Source organism: Vicugna pacos, chromosome 4 (assembly GCF_048564905.1).
Source record: "Vicugna pacos chromosome 4, VicPac4, whole genome shotgun sequence".
Classification (NCBI taxonomy): Eukaryota; Metazoa; Chordata; class Mammalia; order Artiodactyla; family Camelidae; genus Vicugna; species Vicugna pacos.
The window spans coordinates 26,172,669-26,196,898 of record NC_132990.1 but is presented as its reverse complement, the minus strand read 5'-3'; the positions used below and the strand labels follow the sequence as shown (position 1 = coordinate 26,196,898).

Here is a 24,230-nt window from a genome sequence, read left to right as displayed (position 1 = left end):
GGTCCCCCCTCAAAAAACTATTAACTTCTGACAAAAAATAGTAAGAAAGAAACCCCAATATAAGGAAACCCAAGGTCTACAAAGACATATTTAATCAAACCACCCAAGAGGATGCATGATAGCAATGAAAAAGCCTGAATCAGGGCATCTGATGACCAAAGGGAAAAATCTGTTTGACCACTTATTAGCTATATGCCCTTGTTAAGTCACTTATCTACCTTTTCCGAACTTGCCAATCTCTAATTACAAATGAATGATAGTCATAGAGCTTTGAAAGGATAAAATCATATGCATAAGCACTTGGTATACACAATAAAATTTAGTACTACCCTCTTCCCCCCGTGAAAAATTAACTCAGAAAGATACACGGTATTCATGATGTGGAGAGGGGGGCAGCCCATGGATTTAGACGCCCACTGATTTATGAGGAGTCTGCAGAGAAAGTACAGAGTAAGCAGTTCCCAACTGAGAAGAACACTGTCATCCAAAAGTTCACCTACAAGTCAGTTATGCAGAACCAGAATTACTTTTTTATTTTTCCCAGAGAAACCCTTTTCATAAAGGTTTAAGAAAAAATGCTTAATTTAGCTACAAGTCAGTGATATTAATTCCCAGATGAGAGCTCCATTCCTCTGAATTTCACTGATAAAAAAAATAGTTTCAGTTTGTCATCCCTGCTCTGATGCCTCTAAAATACCTGGCTCTTCCGACTTCACCATTAGTAACCATGACAGAGACAAGAGGTTAAAAAAAAAAAAAAAACTGCTCCTTTCTATGACCTATACCCCTACACCGAGTACTCAGATCTAAGTGTGAAACTCATGTGTAATCACAGACTTTCTGAGATGGAGGGATGGCGTCCATCCCCATCAAACTGCAGACATGAACTCTCCTTGTCGCCCTCCCACCACCCCACCATCAAACACCCTTCCCCCTTCACCCGCCTGAACACTATGAAGACAGAAGGGCACCTGGGGGATAATAGTGGGTTGTGGCCAATGGGTAAGATGTGAAGAAAGCTCAATACATGTGAGAAGAATGCTGTCTGGATTTTTCTGGGCAATTCATGCTAGCAGTGATGAATCACACGGGCAGTAAAGAGAAGAAATAAGACACGGATATAGTAACAAAGAGAAGGGTAATAATCCTGGGGCAGAAGCAGTGGTGTAACAGCAACCACTCAGCATCTACTACGTTCAAACTCTGCACCCTTCAAAGCATGTTATCCAATTAAGTCCTTTAACACAATCTCCACACTGTACAAGTGTGGAAACTGAGGCACCAAAAAGTTGGGTAACTTGCCCCACTAGTAGTTAATGAAGCTTAAACTTGAACCCGGATATTCTGGCTCCAGAGTCAATTAATTTAACTTCTACAATCTGCTGCCCCTCGAGAGAAGGAAGATTCACCCTACGTTCTTTTTCCTCTATCCAAGTTCGAAATTGTGTAGACCTTGCTCCACACAGGAGAAACTAAAGAAATAGGGACCCAGAGTGATGAAGTCTGAAATGGACTGGTATAGACAATTCAACACAGCCAACTCTCCGCAGAAAGGCAGGAACAAGTCAGAATTAAGTATTTCATGTATTTATGTTTTTTTGTGAGGGAGGTAATTAGGTTTGTTTGTTTGTTTATTTTCAATAGAGGTACTAGGGATTGAACCCAGGACCTCATGCATGCTAAGCAGGCGCTCTACCACTGAGCTATACCCTCCCCACAGAATTGAGTATTTTAGAAACTACGGGTAGGTACATCAAAGAAAGAGCAATAATATTCACCATTTATATAATGCCCATGTATGTTTAAACAAATCACTATTAAAATGCAGGATTTTCAGTAAAATCCCCAAGAAAAAAATTAAGCTTCCTTATATTAATTAAATTAAAGTATATTTAAAAACATGGCTATTATATTTCAATGTACTAAATCCCTCAACACAGCATATTCCAATACTACAAAAAATACTGGCTTCCATACAGCAGCCCCTCTAGCTGCTGTTCATGTGTTCCGCTTGCAGCCATATCACTGCTGTCTGTTCCCATGGTCAGGGCACTCAGAACTACAAGGCGCACCAACAATGGCTCCGTGAGTTCAGTCCCTATGTGGCACCACAGTGCTATGAGACTGCAGTTACACACATTACATCAGGGAAGCAGCGACCCTGACCACCTTGCTCTCCACAGTATCCTCCACTGCCTGGCACATTATTCTCTTCATTTTCCAGATAAGACAACAGAGGAAAGGAAGAGGCTGAGGTCTTACCCAAGGTCAAAGAGCTAGTAAGTCCGAGAACTTAGATTTGAATCCAACTCTACCCGACTTCAAAACGCCCACTCACTTGATGACACTATCCCTTATTTTCCACATTGTTATAGGAAAAAAGAATGAGCAGGGCAATGTATTAAGTTGCTAGTTTTTATATAAAAGAAGGGGGGGAAGATGTGGGTGTAAGTAAAACTAATTCGTGCATGTTTATAAAAGCATAGACTATTTCTGTAAGCTTTCCAAAGACACACTGGAATGTAGAGAGCTGGAGGACATTAGGAGAAACTTATTTTGAACTGCATTTCTTCTGAGCTTTTAAAAATTTGTGTCAATATAAGGCGGCCAGATTTAGCAAATAAAAATATAAGATGCCTAGTTAAATCCGAAATTCAGATAAATGAATAAATTTTTAGCATAAGTACATCCCATGCCGTACGTGGGGGTATACTAAACACTAACTTGTTGATTTTCTGAAATTCAAATTTAGCCAGGCATCCATTATTTTCTCTGGCAATCCTACTTATGTATCTATTAGCTTAGGAAAAAATCAAATTTTAAAAAGCATTTTTAATTTAAGGACTTTACGCTGCCGGCAGAACTTCAATGTAATGGCAGAGTTGCCAAATCCTCTATAAATCTCTAAAGATTTTAGCTGTAAGCATATGACTCTCCAAAAACTGGTTAATAACACTAGTTTGCAACCAAGGGTAAAAATCAGACAGCTTCTTTGGTTTCTTTTAGAAGCAAAAATGGATTAATTAACAAATCATTTTACTTTTCAACAAGTTGTACTGGTAATATGTAGGCACAGCTTTTGTGTAGTAGAGAATCAGTGTTTGAAACACAAAACAAATCATTCTGCCCAATGCAGGGTATATGGCAACTAAAGAGTGAAAATATGTCTCATGCTAAAAATAACTCTACTAAGCGACACTGCCCCAAATGCATACAATTTCCTAGTTATCTTAAACAACTCTGACTGTAAAAGGAGTACACCATTAAAAGAGCTTGCTGCAACAGTTTGCAGCTTGTCAAAGTCACCCAGCATCTGTCATTGCATTTAAATTTAGCATTCGTCTCCTTCATAGCTGCCTCAGCACCACCTGAAGTCAGCAGACAAATGCAAGACTGCAGTAACCTGCAGGTAGTTTGCAGTAAAGTCAATTGGCCATGACAGCAAAACTGACGCTTGAGGTCAGGATTCACATTCCAGGGTAAGGTTACCGAACCATTGCTCCAAAAGCACAGAAATGTCCCACTACCCACCAACATCATGCAGTCATCCAACAGAAAACAGGCAGCTCTTCTTAGCATCTGTTCGTTAGAACTTCTCCCTCATTTTTACAGGCTTGATCAAAAAAGCACTCGTGAACAAAATCTTTCTTTTCCAGTTGACATTTAAATCTCTCCGAATTCCCTGAATAATAACAGAATTTATCAATTCTTTCTGCTTCCAAAATCAAGAAAAATAAATCAAGTATCAAGGAACCTTGCCTTTACAACATAATTCAAATACTGATTGAATAGTCTTGTCCTCCCTTTACAAAATGGGAAGATACAATACCTGCCCAAGTCGAACACGGCAAGGGGGTCACAGGGTTAGAAAAGAACTCAGATTCTGTTATTTACTGATGCAACAACTCACGGGGCACTGACAGGACTGGCGTGGCATGCTGCTGGGTGGTAGTGAGGACACAGTCTGGGAATTCAGGCACCAAGTGAATGGGACAAAAAACAAGTAAACAGACACTTAAAATATAAGAAGAAAAAAGACGGATGTCATCAAACTGAAGGGAAAGGGAAAGCTTCCTGGAGGCAGAGACCCCTGAACAGAGTCCTAAAGAACAGGCGGGAGTTAGGGCAGGAGTGACAACTGCTCCCCACACAGAGGCAGGAGCGCACAGTCCCTCCTGAGCACTGCCAGTAGGTACTGACGCCTGGGCTGGGGCTGAAGGAAAAGGAAAGACAGAGGTGACAAGGCTAGAGATGTGGACACAGGCTAAACTTCTGAGGGCCCTGCACACCACTCTTGAGGAGTTTAGATATTTAACATGAAGTTTGTTTCAGGACAGTGAGTGACGCGGCCAAAGGAAGAACAACTGGAAACAAGAAGGTCAGGTAAGAGATATTTTCAAGAACAGAGATGAAAGTGAAAAATAAATGAAGATGGGAGACAGAAACGAAGAATTAAGAGCCGTCAGCAACAGCACCTGGTAATGCAGAGGGAAGGCAGCTGAGTCCGGGATGAAGCCCAGCTTTCCTGCCTGAGCTACTGACTGGATGGTTAACACCAACCACCTGGATAGAGAATATAAAAAGAACAGCAGGTCAGTGGTATGATTGTCCTAGAAATAAAGCTCTATCCTGATCAAGGGTTTAAAAGGCTGAGTTACATAGTATCTTACAATGCTGCTATGCACTGGACTGTGTGCCCCCAAAATTCATCTACTGAAGCTGTTCTGTAACCCTTCATGTGACTGTATCATGAGATAGGGCTTTTAGGAAGTATTAAGGTTAAATGAGGTAATAAGGGCGGGGGTCCTAAACCAAGAGGATTAATGGCATTATAAGAGAAACAGGTATCTACCTCCCTCCCCTCTCTTACCCTTCTTCCCTCTCTCCCTCTCACCAAATGCATGCCTCAAAGAAAAACCATGTGAGGACACAGGGAGAAGGTGGCCACCCACAGACCAGGAAGACAGCTCTTATCAGAAACCAAACCCTGCCAGACCTTCACGCTGGAATTTCCAGCCTTCTGAACAGTGAGGAAATAAATTTCTGTTGTTTAAGCCACCCAGTCTATGGCATTTTTAATAGCAGCCTAAACTAACACAGACTTCAACCTTATCACAATCCCTGCTCCATGGAATATGCCATTATACACTATGCTATGCCCCTCTCCTCCAACCATAACCAGGGGAGCACAATCTGAGTGCTGACCTAAAAGACAGAAATGGGCTAGAGTCTCTCTCTTGGAAACTTCAGAAAATACACCAATTAGTGGTGGAGCTAGAGCTGAAAAGATAGACGGAGCATGAGTAGAGAATGAAGAAGCTAAGATGGGGCACATGCAAGCCTGAGTTATGAGAAAGCAAAACAAATCAGTCAATAGAGACAGAATACAGCTGACACTGGGAGAGAGGCAGGTATTCCTTGGGAGACCCAACACAGCCAGCAAGAGGGAAATAGAGTAACTGGTCCCAAAGGTGCATGGTCACTGACACCCTCTCAGTGCACTCCATTTTGCCAGAGGTAATTTGTATGAGGCTCTGTTTGTTCCATGCAAACACTCCTCACTATGAGAGGCTGCTTTGGTGCAGCATCACACCATCACATCCCAAACAAACTAACACACTCAAGCATCCTGCTCAGGAAGTACCCTTCCTCCTTTAACTAATTCACGTGGGTACTTTACTTCCAATAAAGACTTGAGGGAGTTCACATGCAAACATAACTTTAATAGGACCAGTGAGATAATTAAAAATCTTACAGAGGAGATGGACACATGAGAAAAAGTGTGGGAAACTGCTACTATGGTGGGTGAATTAAATATTATGAAGTATTCAGTTTTGATCAGAGCCTGAGGAAAGTCATCAGGTTTCAAGCAAACAAACCAAAAATCCACTACTGAAAAAGGAATGTGAGATTTGACTGACAAGGTTTCATTCTATAAACGAAACCATAGTAACTGTGGAAAACATTCACAAATAATGAAAATATTTCTGGCTAAAATATTCCAGTCATAGGAGAAGAGAAATACTTTCACTTCAAACTCCACTAGAAAAATAAGGCGAATACGTATGTTTAAAATGAAAAGTAACACTACAATGGAATCTATAATTTATAAACCAGGAGGAAAAAAGATGGAACAAGTACTCAAGAAATCTAAAAGAAGACGCCAAAATCCTCACCAAAATTTTAGCAAATAGAATCCAACAACACATAAAAAAGATTATACATCATGACCAAGTGGGGTTCATCCCAGGGACACAAGGCTGGTTCAACATACGCAAATCAATCAATGTAATACATCACATCAACAAGAGAAAGGACAAAAATCACATGATCATCTCAATCGATGCAGAAAAAGCATTTGATAAAATTCAACACCCATTTATGATAAAAACTCTCGCCAAAGTGGGTATAGAGGGAACATATCTCAACATAATAAAAGCTATATATGACAAACCTACAGCCAGCATAGTTCTCAACGGTGAAAAACTCAAAAGCTTCCCACTAAAATCTGGGACAAGACAAGGATGCCCACTATCACCACTCCTATTCAACATAGTCCTGGAAGTCCTAGCCACAGCAATCAGGCAAGAGAAAGAAATAAAAGGGATCCAAATTGGAAAAGAAGAGGTAAAAGTGTCATTATATGTTGATGACATGTTACTATATATAGAAAACCCTAAAAGGTCCACACAAAAGCTACTAGAGCTGATTGAAGAATTCAGCAAGGTAGCAGGTTACAAAATTAATGTTCAAAAATCAGTTGCATTTCTTTACACTAACGATAAATCAACAGAAAAAGAAAGTAAAGAAACAATCCCCTTTAAAATAGCACCCAAAGTAATAAAATATCTGGGAATAAATCTAACCAAGGAGGTGAAAGAATTATACACAGAAAACTATAAACCACTGATGAAGGAAATTAAAGAAGACTTTAAAATATGGAAAGATATTCCATGCTCTTGGATTGGAAGAATCAATACTGTTAAAATGGTCACACTGCCCAAGGCAATCTACAGATTTAATGCAATCCCTATCCAATTACCCAGGACATATTTCACAGAACTAAAACAAATCATAATAAAATTTATCTGGAACCATCAAAGACCTAGAATTGCTAAAGCATTACTGAAGAGAAAGAAAGAGGCTGGAGGAATAACTCTCCCAGACTTCAGACAATACTCTAGAGCTACAGTCATCAAGACAGCATGGTATTGGTACCAAAACAGACATATGGACCAATGGAACAGAATAGAGAGCCCAGAAATGAACCCACAAACCTTTGGTCAACTAATCTTCGACAAAGGAGGCAAGAATATACAATGGAATAAAGACAGTCTCTTCAGCAAATGGTGTTGGGAAAACTGGACAGCAGCATGTAAAACAATGAAGCTAGAACACACCCTTACACCATATACAAAAATCAACTCAAAATGGATTAAAGACTTAAACATAAGACAAGATACAATAAACCTCCTAGAGGAAAACATAGGCAAAACATTATCTGACATACATTTCAAAAATTTTCTCCTAGAAGACATAAAAGCAAGAATAAACAAATGGGACCTAATGAAACTTACAAGCTTCTGCAGAGCAAAGGAAACCAGAAAGAAAACAAGAAGAAAACCTACGGAATGGGAGAAAAATTTTGCAAGTGAAACCGACAAAGGCTTGATCTCCAAAATATATAAGCAGCTCATACGACTCAATAAGAAAAAAATAAACAACCCAATCCAAAAATGGGCAGAAGACCTAAACAAGCAATTCTCCAAGGAAGACATACAAATGATCAAAAAGCACATGAAAAAATGCTCAATATCACTAATTATCAGAGAAATGCAAATCAAAACTACAATGAGGTATCACCTCACACCAGTAAGAATGGCCGTCATTCAAAAATCCACAAGTGACAAATGCTGGAGAGGCTGTGGAGAAAGGGGAACCCTCCTACACTGCTGGTGGGAATGCAGTTTGGTGCAGCCACTATGGAAAACAGTGTGCAGAGTCCTCAAAAGACTAGGAATAGACTTACCATATGACCCAGGAATCCCACTCCTGGGCTTGTATCCAGAAGGAAATCTACTTCAGGATGACACCTGCACCCCAATGTTCATAGCAGCACCATTTACAATAGCCAAAACATGGAAACAGCCTAAATGTCCATCAACAGGTGACTGGATAAAGAAGAGGTGGTATATTTATACAATGGAATACTACTCAGCCATAAAAACCAACAACATAATGCCATTTGCAGCAACATGGATGCTCCTAGAGAATGTCATTCTAAGTGAAGTAAGCCAGAAAGAGAAAGAAAAATACCATATGAGATCACTCATATGTGGAATCTAAAGACTCATGGACAGAGAATACAGACTTGTGGTTACCAGGGGGGTAGAGGGTGGGAAGGGATAAACTGGGATTTCAAAATTGTAGAATAGATGAACAAGATTACACTGTATAGCACAGGGAAATATACACAAAATGTTATGATAAATCACAGAGAAAAAAATGTGACAATGAGTGTGTATATGTCCATGAATGACTGAAAAATTGTGCTGAACACTGGAATTTGACACAACATTGTAAAATGATTATAGATCAATAAAAAATGTTTAAAAAAAATCTAAAAGAGCTTGGGAACAGAGAAAAAAATAAAGAGCACAGTAAACAAAAAACGCAAAACAAGAGGACTAAAATAAATTCATATATCCATACTCACAAAAAATATAAACGGGTTGGACTCACTTAAGAACAGATTCACAATTCAGATCTCAAAAACAAAAATGAGAGTTGCAGAATAAGTAGTTTGGTATCACTTAATCTATAAGTTCTAGAATATATAAAATCATATGCTACATGTAAATGTGTAAAGATGTGCTTTCATCATTTCAGCAATGAATTAAAAGGACACATTATAACATCAATCACAGTTCCAGTTACTTTTAGGGGCAGATGTAAGCGGTAGCTGCAGACCAGAGAGAGGTCAAAAGGAGTACTTCAGCTCCCTCCATTTTTTGCAAGGAAACTATAATTTTAGAATGTTTTAAACGTATATATGTAAAAAGTAATTGGGTTGAAATATTTATGGATAAAATGGTAAACTGTCTGGGATTTGCTTCCAAAAAAAAGGAAAAGGGCACAAGAAACAAGACTGGCCAAGAGACAGTGGCTATTAAAACTGAAAGATGAATACGTGAGGATTCACTGTAATATACACACTGTAAAATGTACATTAAAATTTTTTATAATAAAAATTAGAAAAGTAAGAGGCTGTCAGTAAACATGTGAAAATGTTAATATCTAATTTCGCAGGACAGGACTAGAGATGATAAGTTCCTTCTTTATTCACAATACTTCTCAAATTCTCCCTATTATCCTTCCTCAAAAAAAAAGATTTCACCTCAAACCACTAAATTACTTAGAAAAAATTTTTACCATTGGCAAATTTCTTCAGGCTAGATTGTTTTTAACTCCAACAAATGAAAGGAAGTATTATGTAAAGATTTTTCAAAAATTAGTATCTCAAGAGGAATTTTCATGTTCACAATTAAAAACAAAGCTTTATTCTGATTTTCTAATGGCTACTCTGCTTCTAGTTTTACCAAGCTGTTTTAGATAAGAGCCTTAGAAGCAGACCTCATGGCCTCAGATTAGCCAATTCCATGTGAGAGACTCAGCAGCAAAGCAGGAAGAGATGTTGCTGAGCAACCCCAAATCCCCATCTTTGCAAATGACAGGCGAACCCCAAAGAGTACATAAGGATAAATCTGTTTCAGTTGAAAGAACACTGATCTTTCATGTATGTTCAAATGACGATTCAATCTAATGACGTCACATAGTATACCTAAGCTAATATGGACAAGAGGCATACTGATCCACAATTATGTAGACATACATAAATCACAATAATTACTTAGACCAAGAATCCATATACTCCAAACAAATTTTGGTGAAAATATTTTTATCTCATTACTTTTCCTAGGAATTTCCCAATAGGGAGAAAAAAAACCTACTGAAGAAGAAAATACATATAAAATAGATATTAGGATGTTTACTTATAGATATACTTACCCAACAACGTACTGACACTAACAAACATATTCATTAAATTTATTTTGGTTTTGAAAGCTATTTCCTTTTATTTTTAAGGACTGTCGGCCTGAGGTGAAGGGCTCATTGTCCTTTCAAAAATATATAACATGTTCTCTCCTTAACTGCAGACTCCTTAAAAGCACAAAGACATTAACTTTATAAGGACCTTTTACCAGATTCACATCCACTTCCAGACTTACACATTTATATTTTGTGATGATTTTCAGTCAAGCTCCCTTACTTACTGCTCATACCCAACGATGACGTCAATTTTATGGTTGAAAGGAGCCTCAAAAAACATGTAGGTCACAGACAAGCTAACATTCACTGAGGTTTGGTTCTGTAACAAATCAGTGACGTGTCTGCTATTCAGAATCTCAGGCTGCTATATTAATTAACTATTAAATGGCTGAATTTTAAAAAAAATGTATTAGACAAATCAGTTCTCTTTATATTCCACTGTATAATATTTATTTCTTCTTCCTCAACCATTATCCATGTTCTAAAAAAAAAAAACGCACACACACTCACACACTACCTGAGGACTAGAGGCTCCAACACCTTCTCCCTGCGCGCCCATTCTTACACGTTTTCTATCCATCATATTCTCTCCTTAGCATATCCCTCCCTACATACAGGGACCCTCTCCCAAAAATCAACTCACACCAACTGTGGTGATCAGAAAAAAAGACTGAGATGCTTCTGCGAATGAAGATATAGCCTCCTCTGTCCTGTCACTCCCTGGCTAAACTCAGAGGAACTCAGATTGTTGGGCAGTTTGCCCTGTTTGATACCACATCTTCAGCGTTAAGGGCCAAGATGCAACAGGCTGGGCACGTTTCTTGGACAGAACCAGGCAGGGGAATTCCTCCAAGGGCTGCCCTTGCAGGCAAACGAGTGAATTAACATCAGACTCCAAAGACAGCTAGCTGCTCAGAAAGCGCTTACTCCGGCCACATCATTTCCTTGGGGTAAACCAAAAAATGTACAGAAGGATTAACTCAGTGCCACAGAATTCCCTGGCGTCATTCCTACAGTTGGCAACCAATTCTCCAGAGAAATTACTTCAGGCCCCTGCCTCTTGCCCTTTTGCCTGCCTGGAATGGAGGCAATTCTCCAGTGGGCCGGGCAAACTGTGTCCTTGGTGCTTAGAAAACCCCTAATACTCAAAGCAACCCCACAGGACCCTGAAACGTGGCCGACAGCTGCTCTGTGTTAGGACTGATCAACTGAGGAGGCATGACAGTCAGAAGACCTCTGTCATTCCTGGCCACCCTCCCAATGAGGATGAGCTTGTGAGATCTCAACGATGATACTGGGGCAGAACAAAACAACCACATGTGGCTTTGTCAGTTGTGACTCAATGGTTCCTTAGGGTGAAGCCCTCAACAACAGTGAAGAGAGACAAGCTTTCCAATCCAGATGAAACTGTGGGGCTAGGAGATGGCAGGTGCCCAGAAGAGCACAACCATGTAGCTTCAGCCTACCGTCCCATCCAACTGGCTCGAGCTCATGCTTGGCACTGAAGGTCATTTCTAGGCTTTGTCCCCATAACTTTTACAATAACTCTACTTTCGCCATTTCTAAACGGTTTCTCCCATTCTGGAATCTTTTCTACAAAAATTATGAAGTGTCATCTATCGTATCATTTACTTAGCTATCACTGAGCTGTAAGTACTACACATAATTAGGTATTTTTATCTTTCCCCATCAATCAGTGCTTCCTCAATTCAGTTTGTGGCTTTCATGATTTCCCCCTTGCTGAATATGGATAAGACCAAAGATAATGTTGACAAACTTGACTCAGAAAAGGGCAGCCTCAAATTTCTAACAGGAAACCCACACCATGTCGGAGTGATATTTAATGTGGTTGTTTTCCTCTCCTGTACTAGGCTTGTGGTGCCTGGAGGTCTGCGTCCCTGTTGGTTTAGTTCCAACTCTTTGCACGGAGAAGCACCATGCGTGTACTGAGAAGGGCTCGTGAAAGATCACACTCTTGCTCTGAGCCCATCTTCTGCAATTCTTTTCATGGTGCAATTTAGAACTCTTAAAATTTAGCTGACAGAAGAAACCAACACGCTTTTGCAATTATTGATGCTTAATAACTTCAAACATTTTATTTGAAGACATAAAAAATTTTTTGAGCTTTTGCTCTTCCCGTAACAATTTACTAACACCATATTTTACAGCTATGGAAGTAGAAGGTCAAAGAGATTAGTACTTCCCCAAGCTTACATAACTCAAATCTTTATTAAGCAATCATACTTCTACAGCCATTATTATATGGGGGTCCTAAAATTTAGACAATAAAATATCAACAATTATCTGAATGTTTCAGCAAAAAGTAAATCTTAATTCAGCTTCAAGAGGATTTGAGAACAAAGAGAAAGATATAATAGGCTTAAAAATCTTCAGTCATCTGATTCAGTCTTCAGATTGGGTATCTATCCTGACTAGATTATCTAAACAACAAAGTGTGTAGCTTTCCATGTCATCTTCTTGATCAAAACAAAAAAAGCAACTTTATTCCTCAGGTACAAATTCACCACCAAATACTCTATTCAAGTGGCAAAGGTTTCCAAATATGTATTCACCATTGGAATGTTTAAAACGTTATACAAAACATAAAAAGGCCTGGTTGTAATCCACAAACTAAAGCAACAGCTCATCATTGAAGACTTTTAAAAATGCTATTCAGTAACAACCAATAATAAAACTGCATATAAAAAGCACTGGCTACAGCATATACTATAATAATAACTCTTCCAGGGAATAAGATAGTCTCCACAAATGAGGTTTTTAGACAATGAACCAGCATTATTTTCACTGTTTGAAATGCAACCGTTTTGAAATGGCTTTCACATATCCTAGTTTCCTTTAACAGAGCAGAAGTGCTTCACAAACATGCATTTTCCTTTAATCCTACCAACAGCTCTGCATGAGATATACCCATTTTCAAGTAAGAAAACTGAGGCTCAGAAAGATGAAAGTGTTTCCCCTTACATTCATGAAGCCTGCGAGTAACAGAGCTAACATTAAAAGCCAATCCAGGTTTGAATGGCATCAAAGCCAAGTCCTTTTCACCAAATCGCACTACAGGAAAGAAAATAGTTATTTTCCTTCCGATTAAGTAGCCTCAGGCAGCTATGCTTTCAGAGTTCCCAGGCTACTTTATAAAGTTCCCTTGAAAACACACTCCACCATTTTACCAGTTGCGAAATCCTGGGCAAGTCACTTAACTTCTCAGAGAGCTGCCATGAAGTGAGCATTAACAATGATGTATGCAAAGTGTCTGGAAGCAATGGGCATACAGCAGCTGCTGTGATTATTATTTTGTCTTCTACTAGTGTCTGCTGTTTCCGATTTGCTATGAGGTTTACCAGCTTTATTAAATGGATAACTCCCTAACACAAGGGAAAACCGATCATTTCTGAATTGGGACTTGCAAACTGCACCATGTCTTACCTATGAAGTCGATAAAGTGCATGGCTTTAGGATAGCTTTCCCATGGCTAAAAACCATATGTAGTTTTTGTACTAATGAGTACTATTGAGGATCCCCGAAATCACCCCCTCTAACACACTTCAAAGTAGTAGAAATGAACCCAACAACTGCAAACTCCAAAATTCAGCTTAGTCAAAGAACTGACATTCAAAAAGTATTAAGTTATCAACCAGAGAAAACAAAGGGAGAGGGAATAGGTTTGATGTATGGCAAGACACAAACAGGAGAGGAAGAAGAAATAATCAGGTGATGAAGCTGCAAGGGAGAAGAGATAAAAAGCTGGCGGGCAACAAGGCAATCTGGAAAGCCCAGAAAGTTCCTCAGCATTCCCCAGGCTAACAGGAGATGGAGCAGGCTGCTGACTGAGGTCACAGATGTCCAGAAGAACTGAATCACTTCCCCGTCAAAGTGAAATCTGATTGCAAAGGAAGAACTCCAGCTCTGTCTTCTTTCACCCACCGAAGCAGCAAACACAGTTAAGACTCACTACGTCTGAGTCACTGTTCTTGTGACTCAGCTGACAGAATCCCCTAAGATAAAGTATGTCAGAGTGCTTAGAAAAGGGGAGGTGTTACAGAAGCACTAGGCATTATTATCATTCACAACACTACTAGCATCAAAATGGCTAACTGATATTGCTTCCTAATTTTAAGAGAATCAATGCCAAAGAAATGTTATATATATATATATATATACACAGCAGTATTTTAGCAGGTTTTAAACCAGCACTTACGGTTCCCTAGGCATAAGGCACAGGCAGATTTAGCATGAAGATACTTGTGCAGGGTACCTCCATTCTCATACAAATAAATATGCAATTTCACATTCAATTTCATATTCATAATTTCACGTTTTTTAATTTAAGAAATTAACCCGAAATTCTATAAACTTTCAGCTGCTCTCCCCCCTCCCAATCTGTACTATCTGCCTCCATCACTGAGGCATATGGCAAAGCAGAAGTAAAGACAGGTACCAAGCTTGTGAGGTCTCCACTCAGTAGAAAACAGAAAGTGCACTGCAACATGATGTGCTAATTCTGTGGGCGTACAGAGGAATCCAATGCTGTCAGAATAAGCCAGAAAAAAATCGGAGATACAAATCGTCTGAAGGATGCACAACTTAGGAGAATGTGAGGGACAGCCAGGAGAAGGAAAGGAATCTCTTGCTAAGGGAAGGACCCTGCTAAGGCAATGAAACCAGAGAACTCAATGACAACTGAGTCTCTGTATTACTGGGCTGTCACACTAACTAGAAGCAAGGAAAGCAATGTTTCCACGGTCTCCTTGGAACTTTGCCCCACAGAGGTTCGCAGTGAATTTTAGATACATGGGGCAGGGATGGGGGGAAGGGGGAGGTGTGCCTAAAACTTATTTTCTAGAAAAACAATTCTGGCAATAAGTGAAATAATTCACCAAAAAATGAAAATAACTAATAATAATATAACTAGATATTAGGCTGTTAAAAGAGCCCAGTCAGAAAATGTAAGCCAAGATCAATGCAGGGGCAGGAAAAAAGGAGATACAGGCAGCATTCATTAGAGGGAATTAGAAGAATCAGTGCCCACTAGATGTGTTCTGGGGGCAGGCAGCGTGAGAAAATGAGTCACAGAGGCAGACTTTCAATGCTTCTAATCCAGCAAGCTAGAAATATTGGGACTTCAGGAGCTTAAACAACAGAAAGAGAAAAAGCAAATAACAGAACTTAAGTTCCATGAGGGTCGGAATTTTTTTATTGTTACTGGTTCCTTTTCCACACTGAGCTGTATCACCAGCACCATAAACAGTGGCTGGCCCACAGGAGGCACTCAGTAAATATTTGTTGAAAGGATGAATCAACCACATATGTGAATATAAGGAGAAAAGGACTTGGAGACAGAAAAGCAGGCAATCACTGGCCTCAAGGTGTTGCTGAAGATAAAGGAGACGAATCAGGAAGAAAGCAGAGATGAACAAGAGGGGAGAACTGATGTTGGAATCCTAGGGAACACGAACATTTAAAAATAGAATGTAATGTGTAAGAATTATTTTAGGGGAAAAATCAACTAGAAGTAAAGACTCTTCATGCTTGACCACTCTAAATATGTACTATACTCACAAAATTCCCACTATGGCCAGCAGGCTAGCAAAGTTACCGTTTATTTAGCTGACACTAGAGAAGGCTTATTCGACAACACTTTGTCCTACACCAATGTGAAGACAAATTACTTATGGAGGATAACTTTAACAAGGTCAAATTAAATATAGAGGAAGACCAAAGTATCTTAAACAGACATCAATCACCTGTGAGGATAAATTAAAAATCTTAGTGGAATCAAAAATATTCCAGCAGGCTCCAAGATGAAACAATATCTACATCTACGTTGGAGAATATATCCAAAAATATTAAATCAGCCATGATGATCTCTTATTTACCTCCATACTAAACCAAAACAATTTCACCTTTGGATCTTCCATTAATTGAATACACATACACTCAAGAAGAGATAAGTTTGCCCACAATACTAAAAGCAGTGTTTTTCATAATCTGTATTTAAAACTCACTAGAGAGAGCCCTGTATCCCTCTGACAGCAAAGTGATGTCACTGTCTAAATCAGTGGACAAGCCTGTCAGGCAGTGGTCATCTCTACTGCTGAGGATACACAGAGGAAGGTCAGCCAGAGAGACGACAAGTTACATCTTGCTGGCAAGATTCCAAGTTATTTAGATAATGGAAAATTATATAAAGAAGTCCAAATTAATACTACCCTACCCAAGCACGACAGCCAGATGAGATAAATAAGCATGGGCCAATTCAATCCCCTAATTACTAATTCAGAGATCACTGTAATAGGCCTTACTATTTAGTTACCCTATGTAATTCCATAGGACTCACTAGGGCAATCATGACAACTGGTATTTTCTCTCTGAAAACAATGTAAAAGGTCTTAGCCTCTTTCAATAAACATGCCTATTTGCTTCTTAACTAACTCATCTACTATTTCACTACATTCGTGAACTTTATTCTACTACGGTACTCAAAGGACTAGCTATTAAGATTATACACCAACTTTTACTTTTGTAATAATCTGGAGCACACATCTGCTTTAAATGGCGCTGCTCTGGGGGTTGTGGTTTTTGCTCATTTAGCCACTTAATTTCAATCATGTGATCAGAAAGTAAAGACAAACATACACATGTTAAAAATGCCTGAGAAATCTGAATGATCCCAGAGAGAATAACATGTTTTCACAATGCAATGATCATCTCTCCTCTCCAATTCTTGGTACGTTGCATAATTTTAGGTGTAACAGACACCAAATGACAATTACTTGGATAATTCAGGCACCAAATTACTTCTCTGTTATTCAACTCACTACATGATTGTCATACAAATTTGTCACAAGAAGGGACTGACAAATCTATCAAAAATTACAAGAACAACAAAAAATAATGCACGTGGGTCAGGAGAATTAGACAAGCAGTCTGAACCTAAAGCTTTGGGCTGAAACTGACTTCACAAGGTAGTATACAAAAGCTAGTGGAAAGCCTCAGTGCTCACGTGACTTTTTTTTTTTTACTTAATCACCTGGTATCTTTAAAGATTAGAAAAATTTTAAATCTCTTTACTTTACAATTACCAGAATTTTTTTAAATGTAAGACTTACATACTTTGAAACGTCAAGTAACATTAACTAAGGGTATTTAAATTTTACATGGATCCAAAGAGGGCATGAATTTAACAAGACTGAATAAAACAAATACAAAATATCCGGCACAACATAGGTGAAACCAAGAACAAGTACTCTACAAAACATATGAAGTGCAAGAGAATTCTAAACTATTTAAAAACTCTGAAGGGTAAATTCATAAATGCACTAGCACTCAGCAGTAAGCAGCAATGAACCATTAGCACTGGCAGCACGGGTGAACCCTGAAACGCACAGTGAAAGAAGTCAGGCAAAAAGAGAGGACCATCTTACAATGCCATTCACTTAAAGCTCTACAGAACGCACACTAATCCGTGGTGACAGGAAGGTAGATCAGTAATTACTTCAGAGTGGGTAAGAGGAGAGGCAGGGAAAGGATCACAAAGGGGCATGAGGACACCTGCGGGGCACTGGATACGTTCACCAACTTGACTGTGAGGATGGTTTCACAGGGGCCAAAACGCAACCAACTGTACACTCTGAATACGTGCAGGTTACCGCACGTGAACTATAAATTACACCTCAATGAACATTCCACAGTATGTCCTGGCTCCTGGAGAAAAGGGCAGAGCCTAAATGCCCTGAGTTTAGCACCCAACAGATGTTCACTGAACTTAACCAGAGCTGCCTACGGAGCGGTAATCCAGGCCCAGGGGCTGCTGCTTCTTTTGCTTTCCTACCTCAGCCACAAAACAGATCTAAAAATACCTCGTGACTTAGTCTGATCCTGAATATACATACGTATCTATGTACACATACATACAGCAGATTTTATCAGAATAAATCTGTATTTTTCTAAAAGGGAACAGAATGACTACATTTCACTACTCCCAAGAAAGCCGTGAATGTGATGGAAAAGAGGGGGAGGGTGTCAGGCAAAACTCCACAGGATCCTACAGCTGAGGCCCCTCCAGCGCTACAGTAGGAAACAAATGTTGCCCAGGGGCAGACTTCGCGCTCAACGTATTAAAATGAAAAACACTTAGATGACTGGGCTGGGGGGAACACTGACCATTTTTTACCTTTAAGAGAAACTGGGCACACCTTGCAGAGATCAGAGAGGATCTTCCAAATTGTAGACTAACCTTTGACACTTAGGGCTCTATCCTTGCAGCTTTGCTAGTTCAGTGTTGTCTTCTGCGCACAGACAGGATAACAGACTCCCATGACGTTTTCTAGAGTCAGTTCCCTGAAGCAAGGCACGCTAGGGGCCACCTAATTACATAATGGAAAGTTACTCCAAAATTGACCAGGAGTCTATGGAACACTGAATTTTAAGCAGACATCAAGATTTAAAAATGCAAGCCCCACCAGTGTCCCATGTGCCACATATTATCTTCCTCAAAGAGTCAAGAGACAATGGTTCAAACAGATGCTATTAATGTCAATTCAAATATATGGATGTTTAATAATCTTAGATCATATTATCCTCACTGAGAAAACAGGCAATTAGTGAACTACTGATCAACAGCTCTACTTGTTCATTTGCTTATCAAAATAAGTTAAGCATCCTCACCTGACAAAATATCTGTTTTCTTTGGGGAGGATGATACCTAGGTGCCAGAATTACAGGTTAAGTTCTCCGCTTTCTTGCACTTATCTAGGCCATCCATTGTTTCATTTGTGCTTTCTGTATCATCAAAAAAGTTACTAAAAGAAATAATTATTTTACATATATTACTATAACGATGGTTTTAAAGCAAAAGCAATAGAGTAAATGAAAAGTATCCCAAATGTACTCATACTATCAACATTAAATCATTAGCACAATCTAAATAGGTTTTTCCTTAAGTTTCAGTTTGGTTTTTTTTTTTCCTTTTTGGTAGCTGATGTTTCTGTTTTTCCCTCTCTTACAAATGTTTTCTTTTTCACTTTCCCCTCCTGTGTTTATTTAAAGCACCTCAGATCTGGAAGTAGAATGATTTACAAGAAAACAACAATGAATGTTGATTTGCAGATATAAATAAAACTAAAAAGATGAAGATAACAATTCCCTAGACCAAACAATCTTCACCACCACAGGCAGAAAAAAAAAAAAAAGCAAGAATTTAAGTGGCATTTCAACTTTTTTTTTTTTAACTCAACTGGCCAAATTTGCAAGAAGTTTTAACACTTCTCTAACTCAACAAATATAATTTCAGCATTAAAAAAGGTTTTATAATTTTATGATATAGAATATAAATTACTTTTTAAATTATATTTTTTCCAAAAAGGGGAGAAATTTCTGGGGAAAAAAAGACTATGCCAAATATTTGCCCACAAAGCAAGCATAGGATATGCCTACAGTTTTTAGGTCAATGTAATTTAAGGAATGAATTATGCTGTTGTGGTCAAATTCCAAAACCATTATGAGATGTTTATAACATTTCATCTCTGCTGAATTTAAGGTTTTACTCATTTTCTGACACAGAAGAAAGATTTTAAAATTAATGCTTTTATGAAATATTTAAAAAAGAAAACTAATGCTCTGTCCACAAAAAGGATCAATTTCCCAGTGAACATCAGGAGAAAGAAAACAAGTGGCCTCAGGCCAAAGATAAAATGCCTTTTTTCTCAAATAGCAGTTTCCCTCTCTTTCCAAACATCAAATTATCACAATTATGCTTAGTTATACCACAACAGCCTCCCACATGACCTCCCTCCCTTACCCTGAACCAGTCCAATTCTGCAAGATCTCACCAGTTAACAACCTAACTCTGTAAGAATTTGTCATGAGCTGAATTATGTTGCACTCCAACATTCATACGTTGAAATCCTAATCCCCAGTACCTCAGAACTTGACTATTTGGGGAGACAGGGTCTTTAAAGAGGTAATCAAGGTTAAATGAGGTCAGTGGGGTGGTCCCCAATTTCATATGACTGGTCCCTCTAGGGCACAGACATACACAGGAAGACCTCGTGAAGACACAGGGAGCAGACAGTCATCAAGCTGCCAGCAAGCAATCCTGTGCTGATGGCTCATTTCTTTGAATCTCTGTAACTTTTACTACATGTAAAACCTTTTTATTCTTTCTTCTGTGTGTCTATGTGTCTATGTTTCCAGCTAAGACAGCGAGCTTCTGGAACGGTCTATTTATTTTGTATTCTCCTCTGCACCTAACCCAGTACAACCTACCTCCTAATCCATCTGTTACTATCCACTCAATGAGTAACTACGACAGGTCTTCATGGAAGTGGCTCAGAGGAAGGCAATGGCAGGAGTTTCCTCTATCTACAAACAGTTCTTCCTCTCCTTATTCTTTTCACCCACATGGAACCCCACTAAAATTATTTAAGTGTAGCATATCAGCTTTACCATACTAAACATCATTTACCAACCGTATTTATACTGATGCTCTTTTAACCACGAAGCTAATTTACAAGAGAAAATAATGCCTTTCTTGTTATAAATATGGGGTTGATAATTTATGCAACAATATTAACAACATCAAATGAATTCCTACTTTAGGTCTAACATGTTTTAAAAAGCACTTATAATTGTTTGGGAAATGTAACTGGTGACATATCGTCATTCACATGCACCATCAAGCAGTCCTGAATTCTTTGGGAAGTTGTTTTGCTTCTTTACTTTGGGTCACAGAATCTTTTGCTGTCAGATGTGTCATTTGCTCTAGCATGTATGGGGACATTTCCAGTCCAATATATTAACCTGCCTGAAGACATTAATGAAAAGCACAGAGTACTGGGTGTGTATTATAAATATACAAAATGGAGCCAACCTGCAACTCACCCTGAGTCAAGTCTATGATGTCAGGCTTGGGATGTAATCTGGAGAAAATAATCTGCTTGTAACTCAGGACAGTTATCTTCCAGGCAATTCATTGTTACTTCCTAGCTTCTAAATCCATTAATCTTCACTCTAAACAATAGGTTCACTTCTTTGTAAAGCCAAGATTCCCCACCAGAGCAGCTAAAGGATAAAAGTCTCCATCAATGCAAAATTATATTTCAAGGATTTCCACGAATGTCTCTAAGTACCATATCTTGCAGAGATATAGTTGACCTCTGGGGACAGCCTCTACTCCCTGATCGACAGGACAATGTCTACATGATAGGAATTTGGAGCTCACTAAAAACTGACACCTCTCCCTCCCAAGCAACAAGTCAGGGGACCCAGGCGATAAAATGAAGGGTGTGTTCAAGGGAGAAAGAAAACCAGAAACAAGGGAGGGGAAAAGAAATACTCAAGGAGCCAAGGAAAGAAACACATGCAGAGGTATAGTATACATCTGAGCGATCTGGTAGTAATATGCTGAGACAAACTTCATCACTTTCTTGTTTGTTTTAGCAAATGAGGTCAGTAAGAGGAGTGGTGAAGAGTCAAATGGTCCCCAAACTAGCTTTGCTTAAGTGACAACTTGCCTGTGGAAAGGAACCTATGACATCCCCTAACTCCTGCCTCACTCTACCTATATAGGGAAAGCTGTAATTCTCAAACCTGTTCAAGTAACAGAGGAGCCGGAAGTCATCAGAACCCACTACAGAGCACCCTGAGATATGGCTATCCATATGAAACTTAAATAACTAAATGCACAATTTCTGCTAGTCAGAAACTCCACTTTACCTTAGATTCTCAAAAAGAAAGATACCAAAAGGTTAAGACATTTTCTGAAAGTGAAACATGGAAATGAGAAAATCCAAAACATTAACTGAATTTGTTCACCTACTCAGGAATAGTCTTCCAGTTCACAGGACATCAGAAACAGGACCTAAAGGGCAATGAAATTAAACAATCCACCCATCACAAAAGGGAGTATGGAAGCAGTATTTTTAAAGCCTGGTCTTGATTGGCAACTTTTCCTGTAAAGAGTAAGATAGAAAACTTTTCAGATTTTGAAGGCTCTCCCATCTCTGTCTCAACTCTGCAACTACAGCCACAAACAGTTAAGAATGAGTCACAGACAACAGGAATGAGTGTGGCTGTGCTCCCATGGCCTTTAAGTTTACAGACCCCTGCTTTTAAGGACCTTAATGTGAACTCTGAGGTTGGGGCTGGCGGGAGACACAGCCCAGTCTAGATAGACCCGCCCATATGTACACTGGCCCACTGGCAAGCAGGAAATTTGGGCATCCCAGGTAAGATTATCCCCACCAGCTGGAACCCTTCTCAGCCCCTCCCTCTGGCAAGGGTACAGGTGCATCCATCCGGAGCTTTGCATTATATCAGAATTCAAGACAAGGAACTTCAAGTTTTGTTGGGTTTTTAAATCCAACTGTTTACCTAAATTCTACCAGGGGCTAAAGCATATATTATACCAATTTAAATGACAAAAAGTTCATGGTGGTCACCTATACCCAAATTCAACATGTAATCCCAAAACCCCACACCATCACCTCGTAAATTTTTCAGATTAGGTGTTATTTATTCCATAAAAGGTAACCCAAGTGAGGAATGTCTGAGGAAAAACAAAAGGGATGTTTACGCCACAGCTGTCCAATACTGGATGACAGAGTCTTGTCACTTTTCAGATTATTCCTCTCTTGACATCAAAAGAACATGGAGAGATTTCTTCCCAGGCTGGCGAAGTCAAGGTCCTCTTATCTATGAAACACTAGCCGCCACCCGCACCCACTCTACCCAAGGCACACAGCGCTCATACCCGGCTTCAACCCCAAAGTAGCAACCTCAGGAGCCCCACCCTCCGAGATGGATGGAGACGTCCTGCCGCCCCCGACTCGCCCCCGGTCACTGCGCGACGGCAGCCACCTCCCGCCCTCGCCGGGCCCCTCCTCCTCTCCGCAGTCCCAGCTTGAAATTCCACGCGATCTGCAAGAAAGAATAGCTCAGCCTTTGTGCCTCTGCAAAGAAAACCAGCAAAAATTTACACCAACACCACGGCCGACACACACACACCCCTCCCCGAGACACAAAGCGTTTCCCGAACAGCGCTTCCCTAGAAACATCCGGCATCCCGGGGCTGCGAAATCGCAGACAAAGGCGCCCGTCTGCGCGCAGGGGGGTGCGGGGGATCGAGGGGGAAGCGAGAGCAGAATGCTGCCAACAGGGACAGCGGATGAAAGGGCACAGGCGCCGGGGGAGGGGAGCAGGCGGGGGCGGGTACCAGTAAGCTGCGCGCGCCGGGTGCCCCGGCGCCGCAGCGAGAGACGCCAGGCGGGGGGCGCGTCTCCCCACCCCCTGCCCAGCCCGCAGAGCGCGGCCCCGCACAAAGCGGGAGGGGCGTCCGGCCCGAGGCGCGGCCACCACAGCGGAAAGCAACAGGCGCCCGTGACACGGAGTGCCCGGCCCGGGGTCCCCCTCCTCGGCACGCTGACTATGCCTCTTTAGGCAAAGGAAAAGAAACGAAACTTTTCAACCATTTAGAGTCAACAAGAGCAAATGGGGTGGGGGGTGGAGGTGGCTGAAAGGACCAGGACGATAGCAAAGGAAACTTCCAGACCCCATCCTTTTCAATAGCCAGAGAAGCACTGGCGTCCCGGCAGCGCCGGGCCCCCCGGGGTGGAGCGAGCGCACCCCTCCCGCCTCCCGGGCGCCCGCGTACCTTCCCGGCCGGCGCGCGCGCAGAGCGCGGGGGCGCGCTCCGGTCTCCTGGGCCGGGCCCCGCCGCCGCTTACCCGGCTCGCGGCGGCCTCCCCGGGCGGGGGCGCGAAAGGGGCGGAGGGCTGGGGAGCCGGGGTCGCCGGGGCCTCGGGAAGCCTCGCCTCGCCTCGCCCACGCTCGCTCTCTCTCTTCTGTCCTGAAGTAACGGCCCGACGAGGAGCTTCGGGATAAACGCGCACGGACGCTCCCGCGCAACGGAGAAACTTAATCCCGCCCGGCCGCCGGCGGCCAGACGCCAGCCACGCTCTCCGCCGCGCCCCCTCCCCCTGCGCGCGCCGCACTTGCGCCGACCGGGGCTGCGGCGGCGGGGCCGGGGCCGCCGGGGCTGCGTGACGCCTGCGGCCGGCGGGGCGGCGGGCGCGCCTCGGCCAATCAGGGGGCGCGGCCCAGCC

At 40.9% G+C, this 24,230-nt stretch overlaps 1 protein-coding gene across 4 annotated transcripts in view; it reads right to left on the bottom strand.

Moving 5' to 3' along the window:
- The window catches only part of MPDZ (multiple PDZ domain crumbs cell polarity complex component), a 149,373-nt gene extending 125,370 nt beyond the window's left edge, over window positions 1-24,003 (bottom strand). The window contains exons 1-3 of one of the 4 annotated variants that reach the window (XM_072959425.1): window positions 21,010-21,185; window positions 18,796-18,929; window positions 18,365-18,494 (exon numbers count right to left, since the gene is read on the bottom strand). The gene's annotated coding sequence lies outside the window, so the exon portion shown is untranslated. Of the gene's footprint in view, window positions 1-18,364; window positions 18,495-18,795; window positions 18,930-21,009; window positions 21,186-23,779 lie in introns of those variants that run through there. The other 3 variants (XM_015242682.3, XM_072959426.1, XM_072959427.1) reach the window with 3 other exon arrangements.
- Window positions 24,004-24,230: the final 227 nt, after the last annotated feature.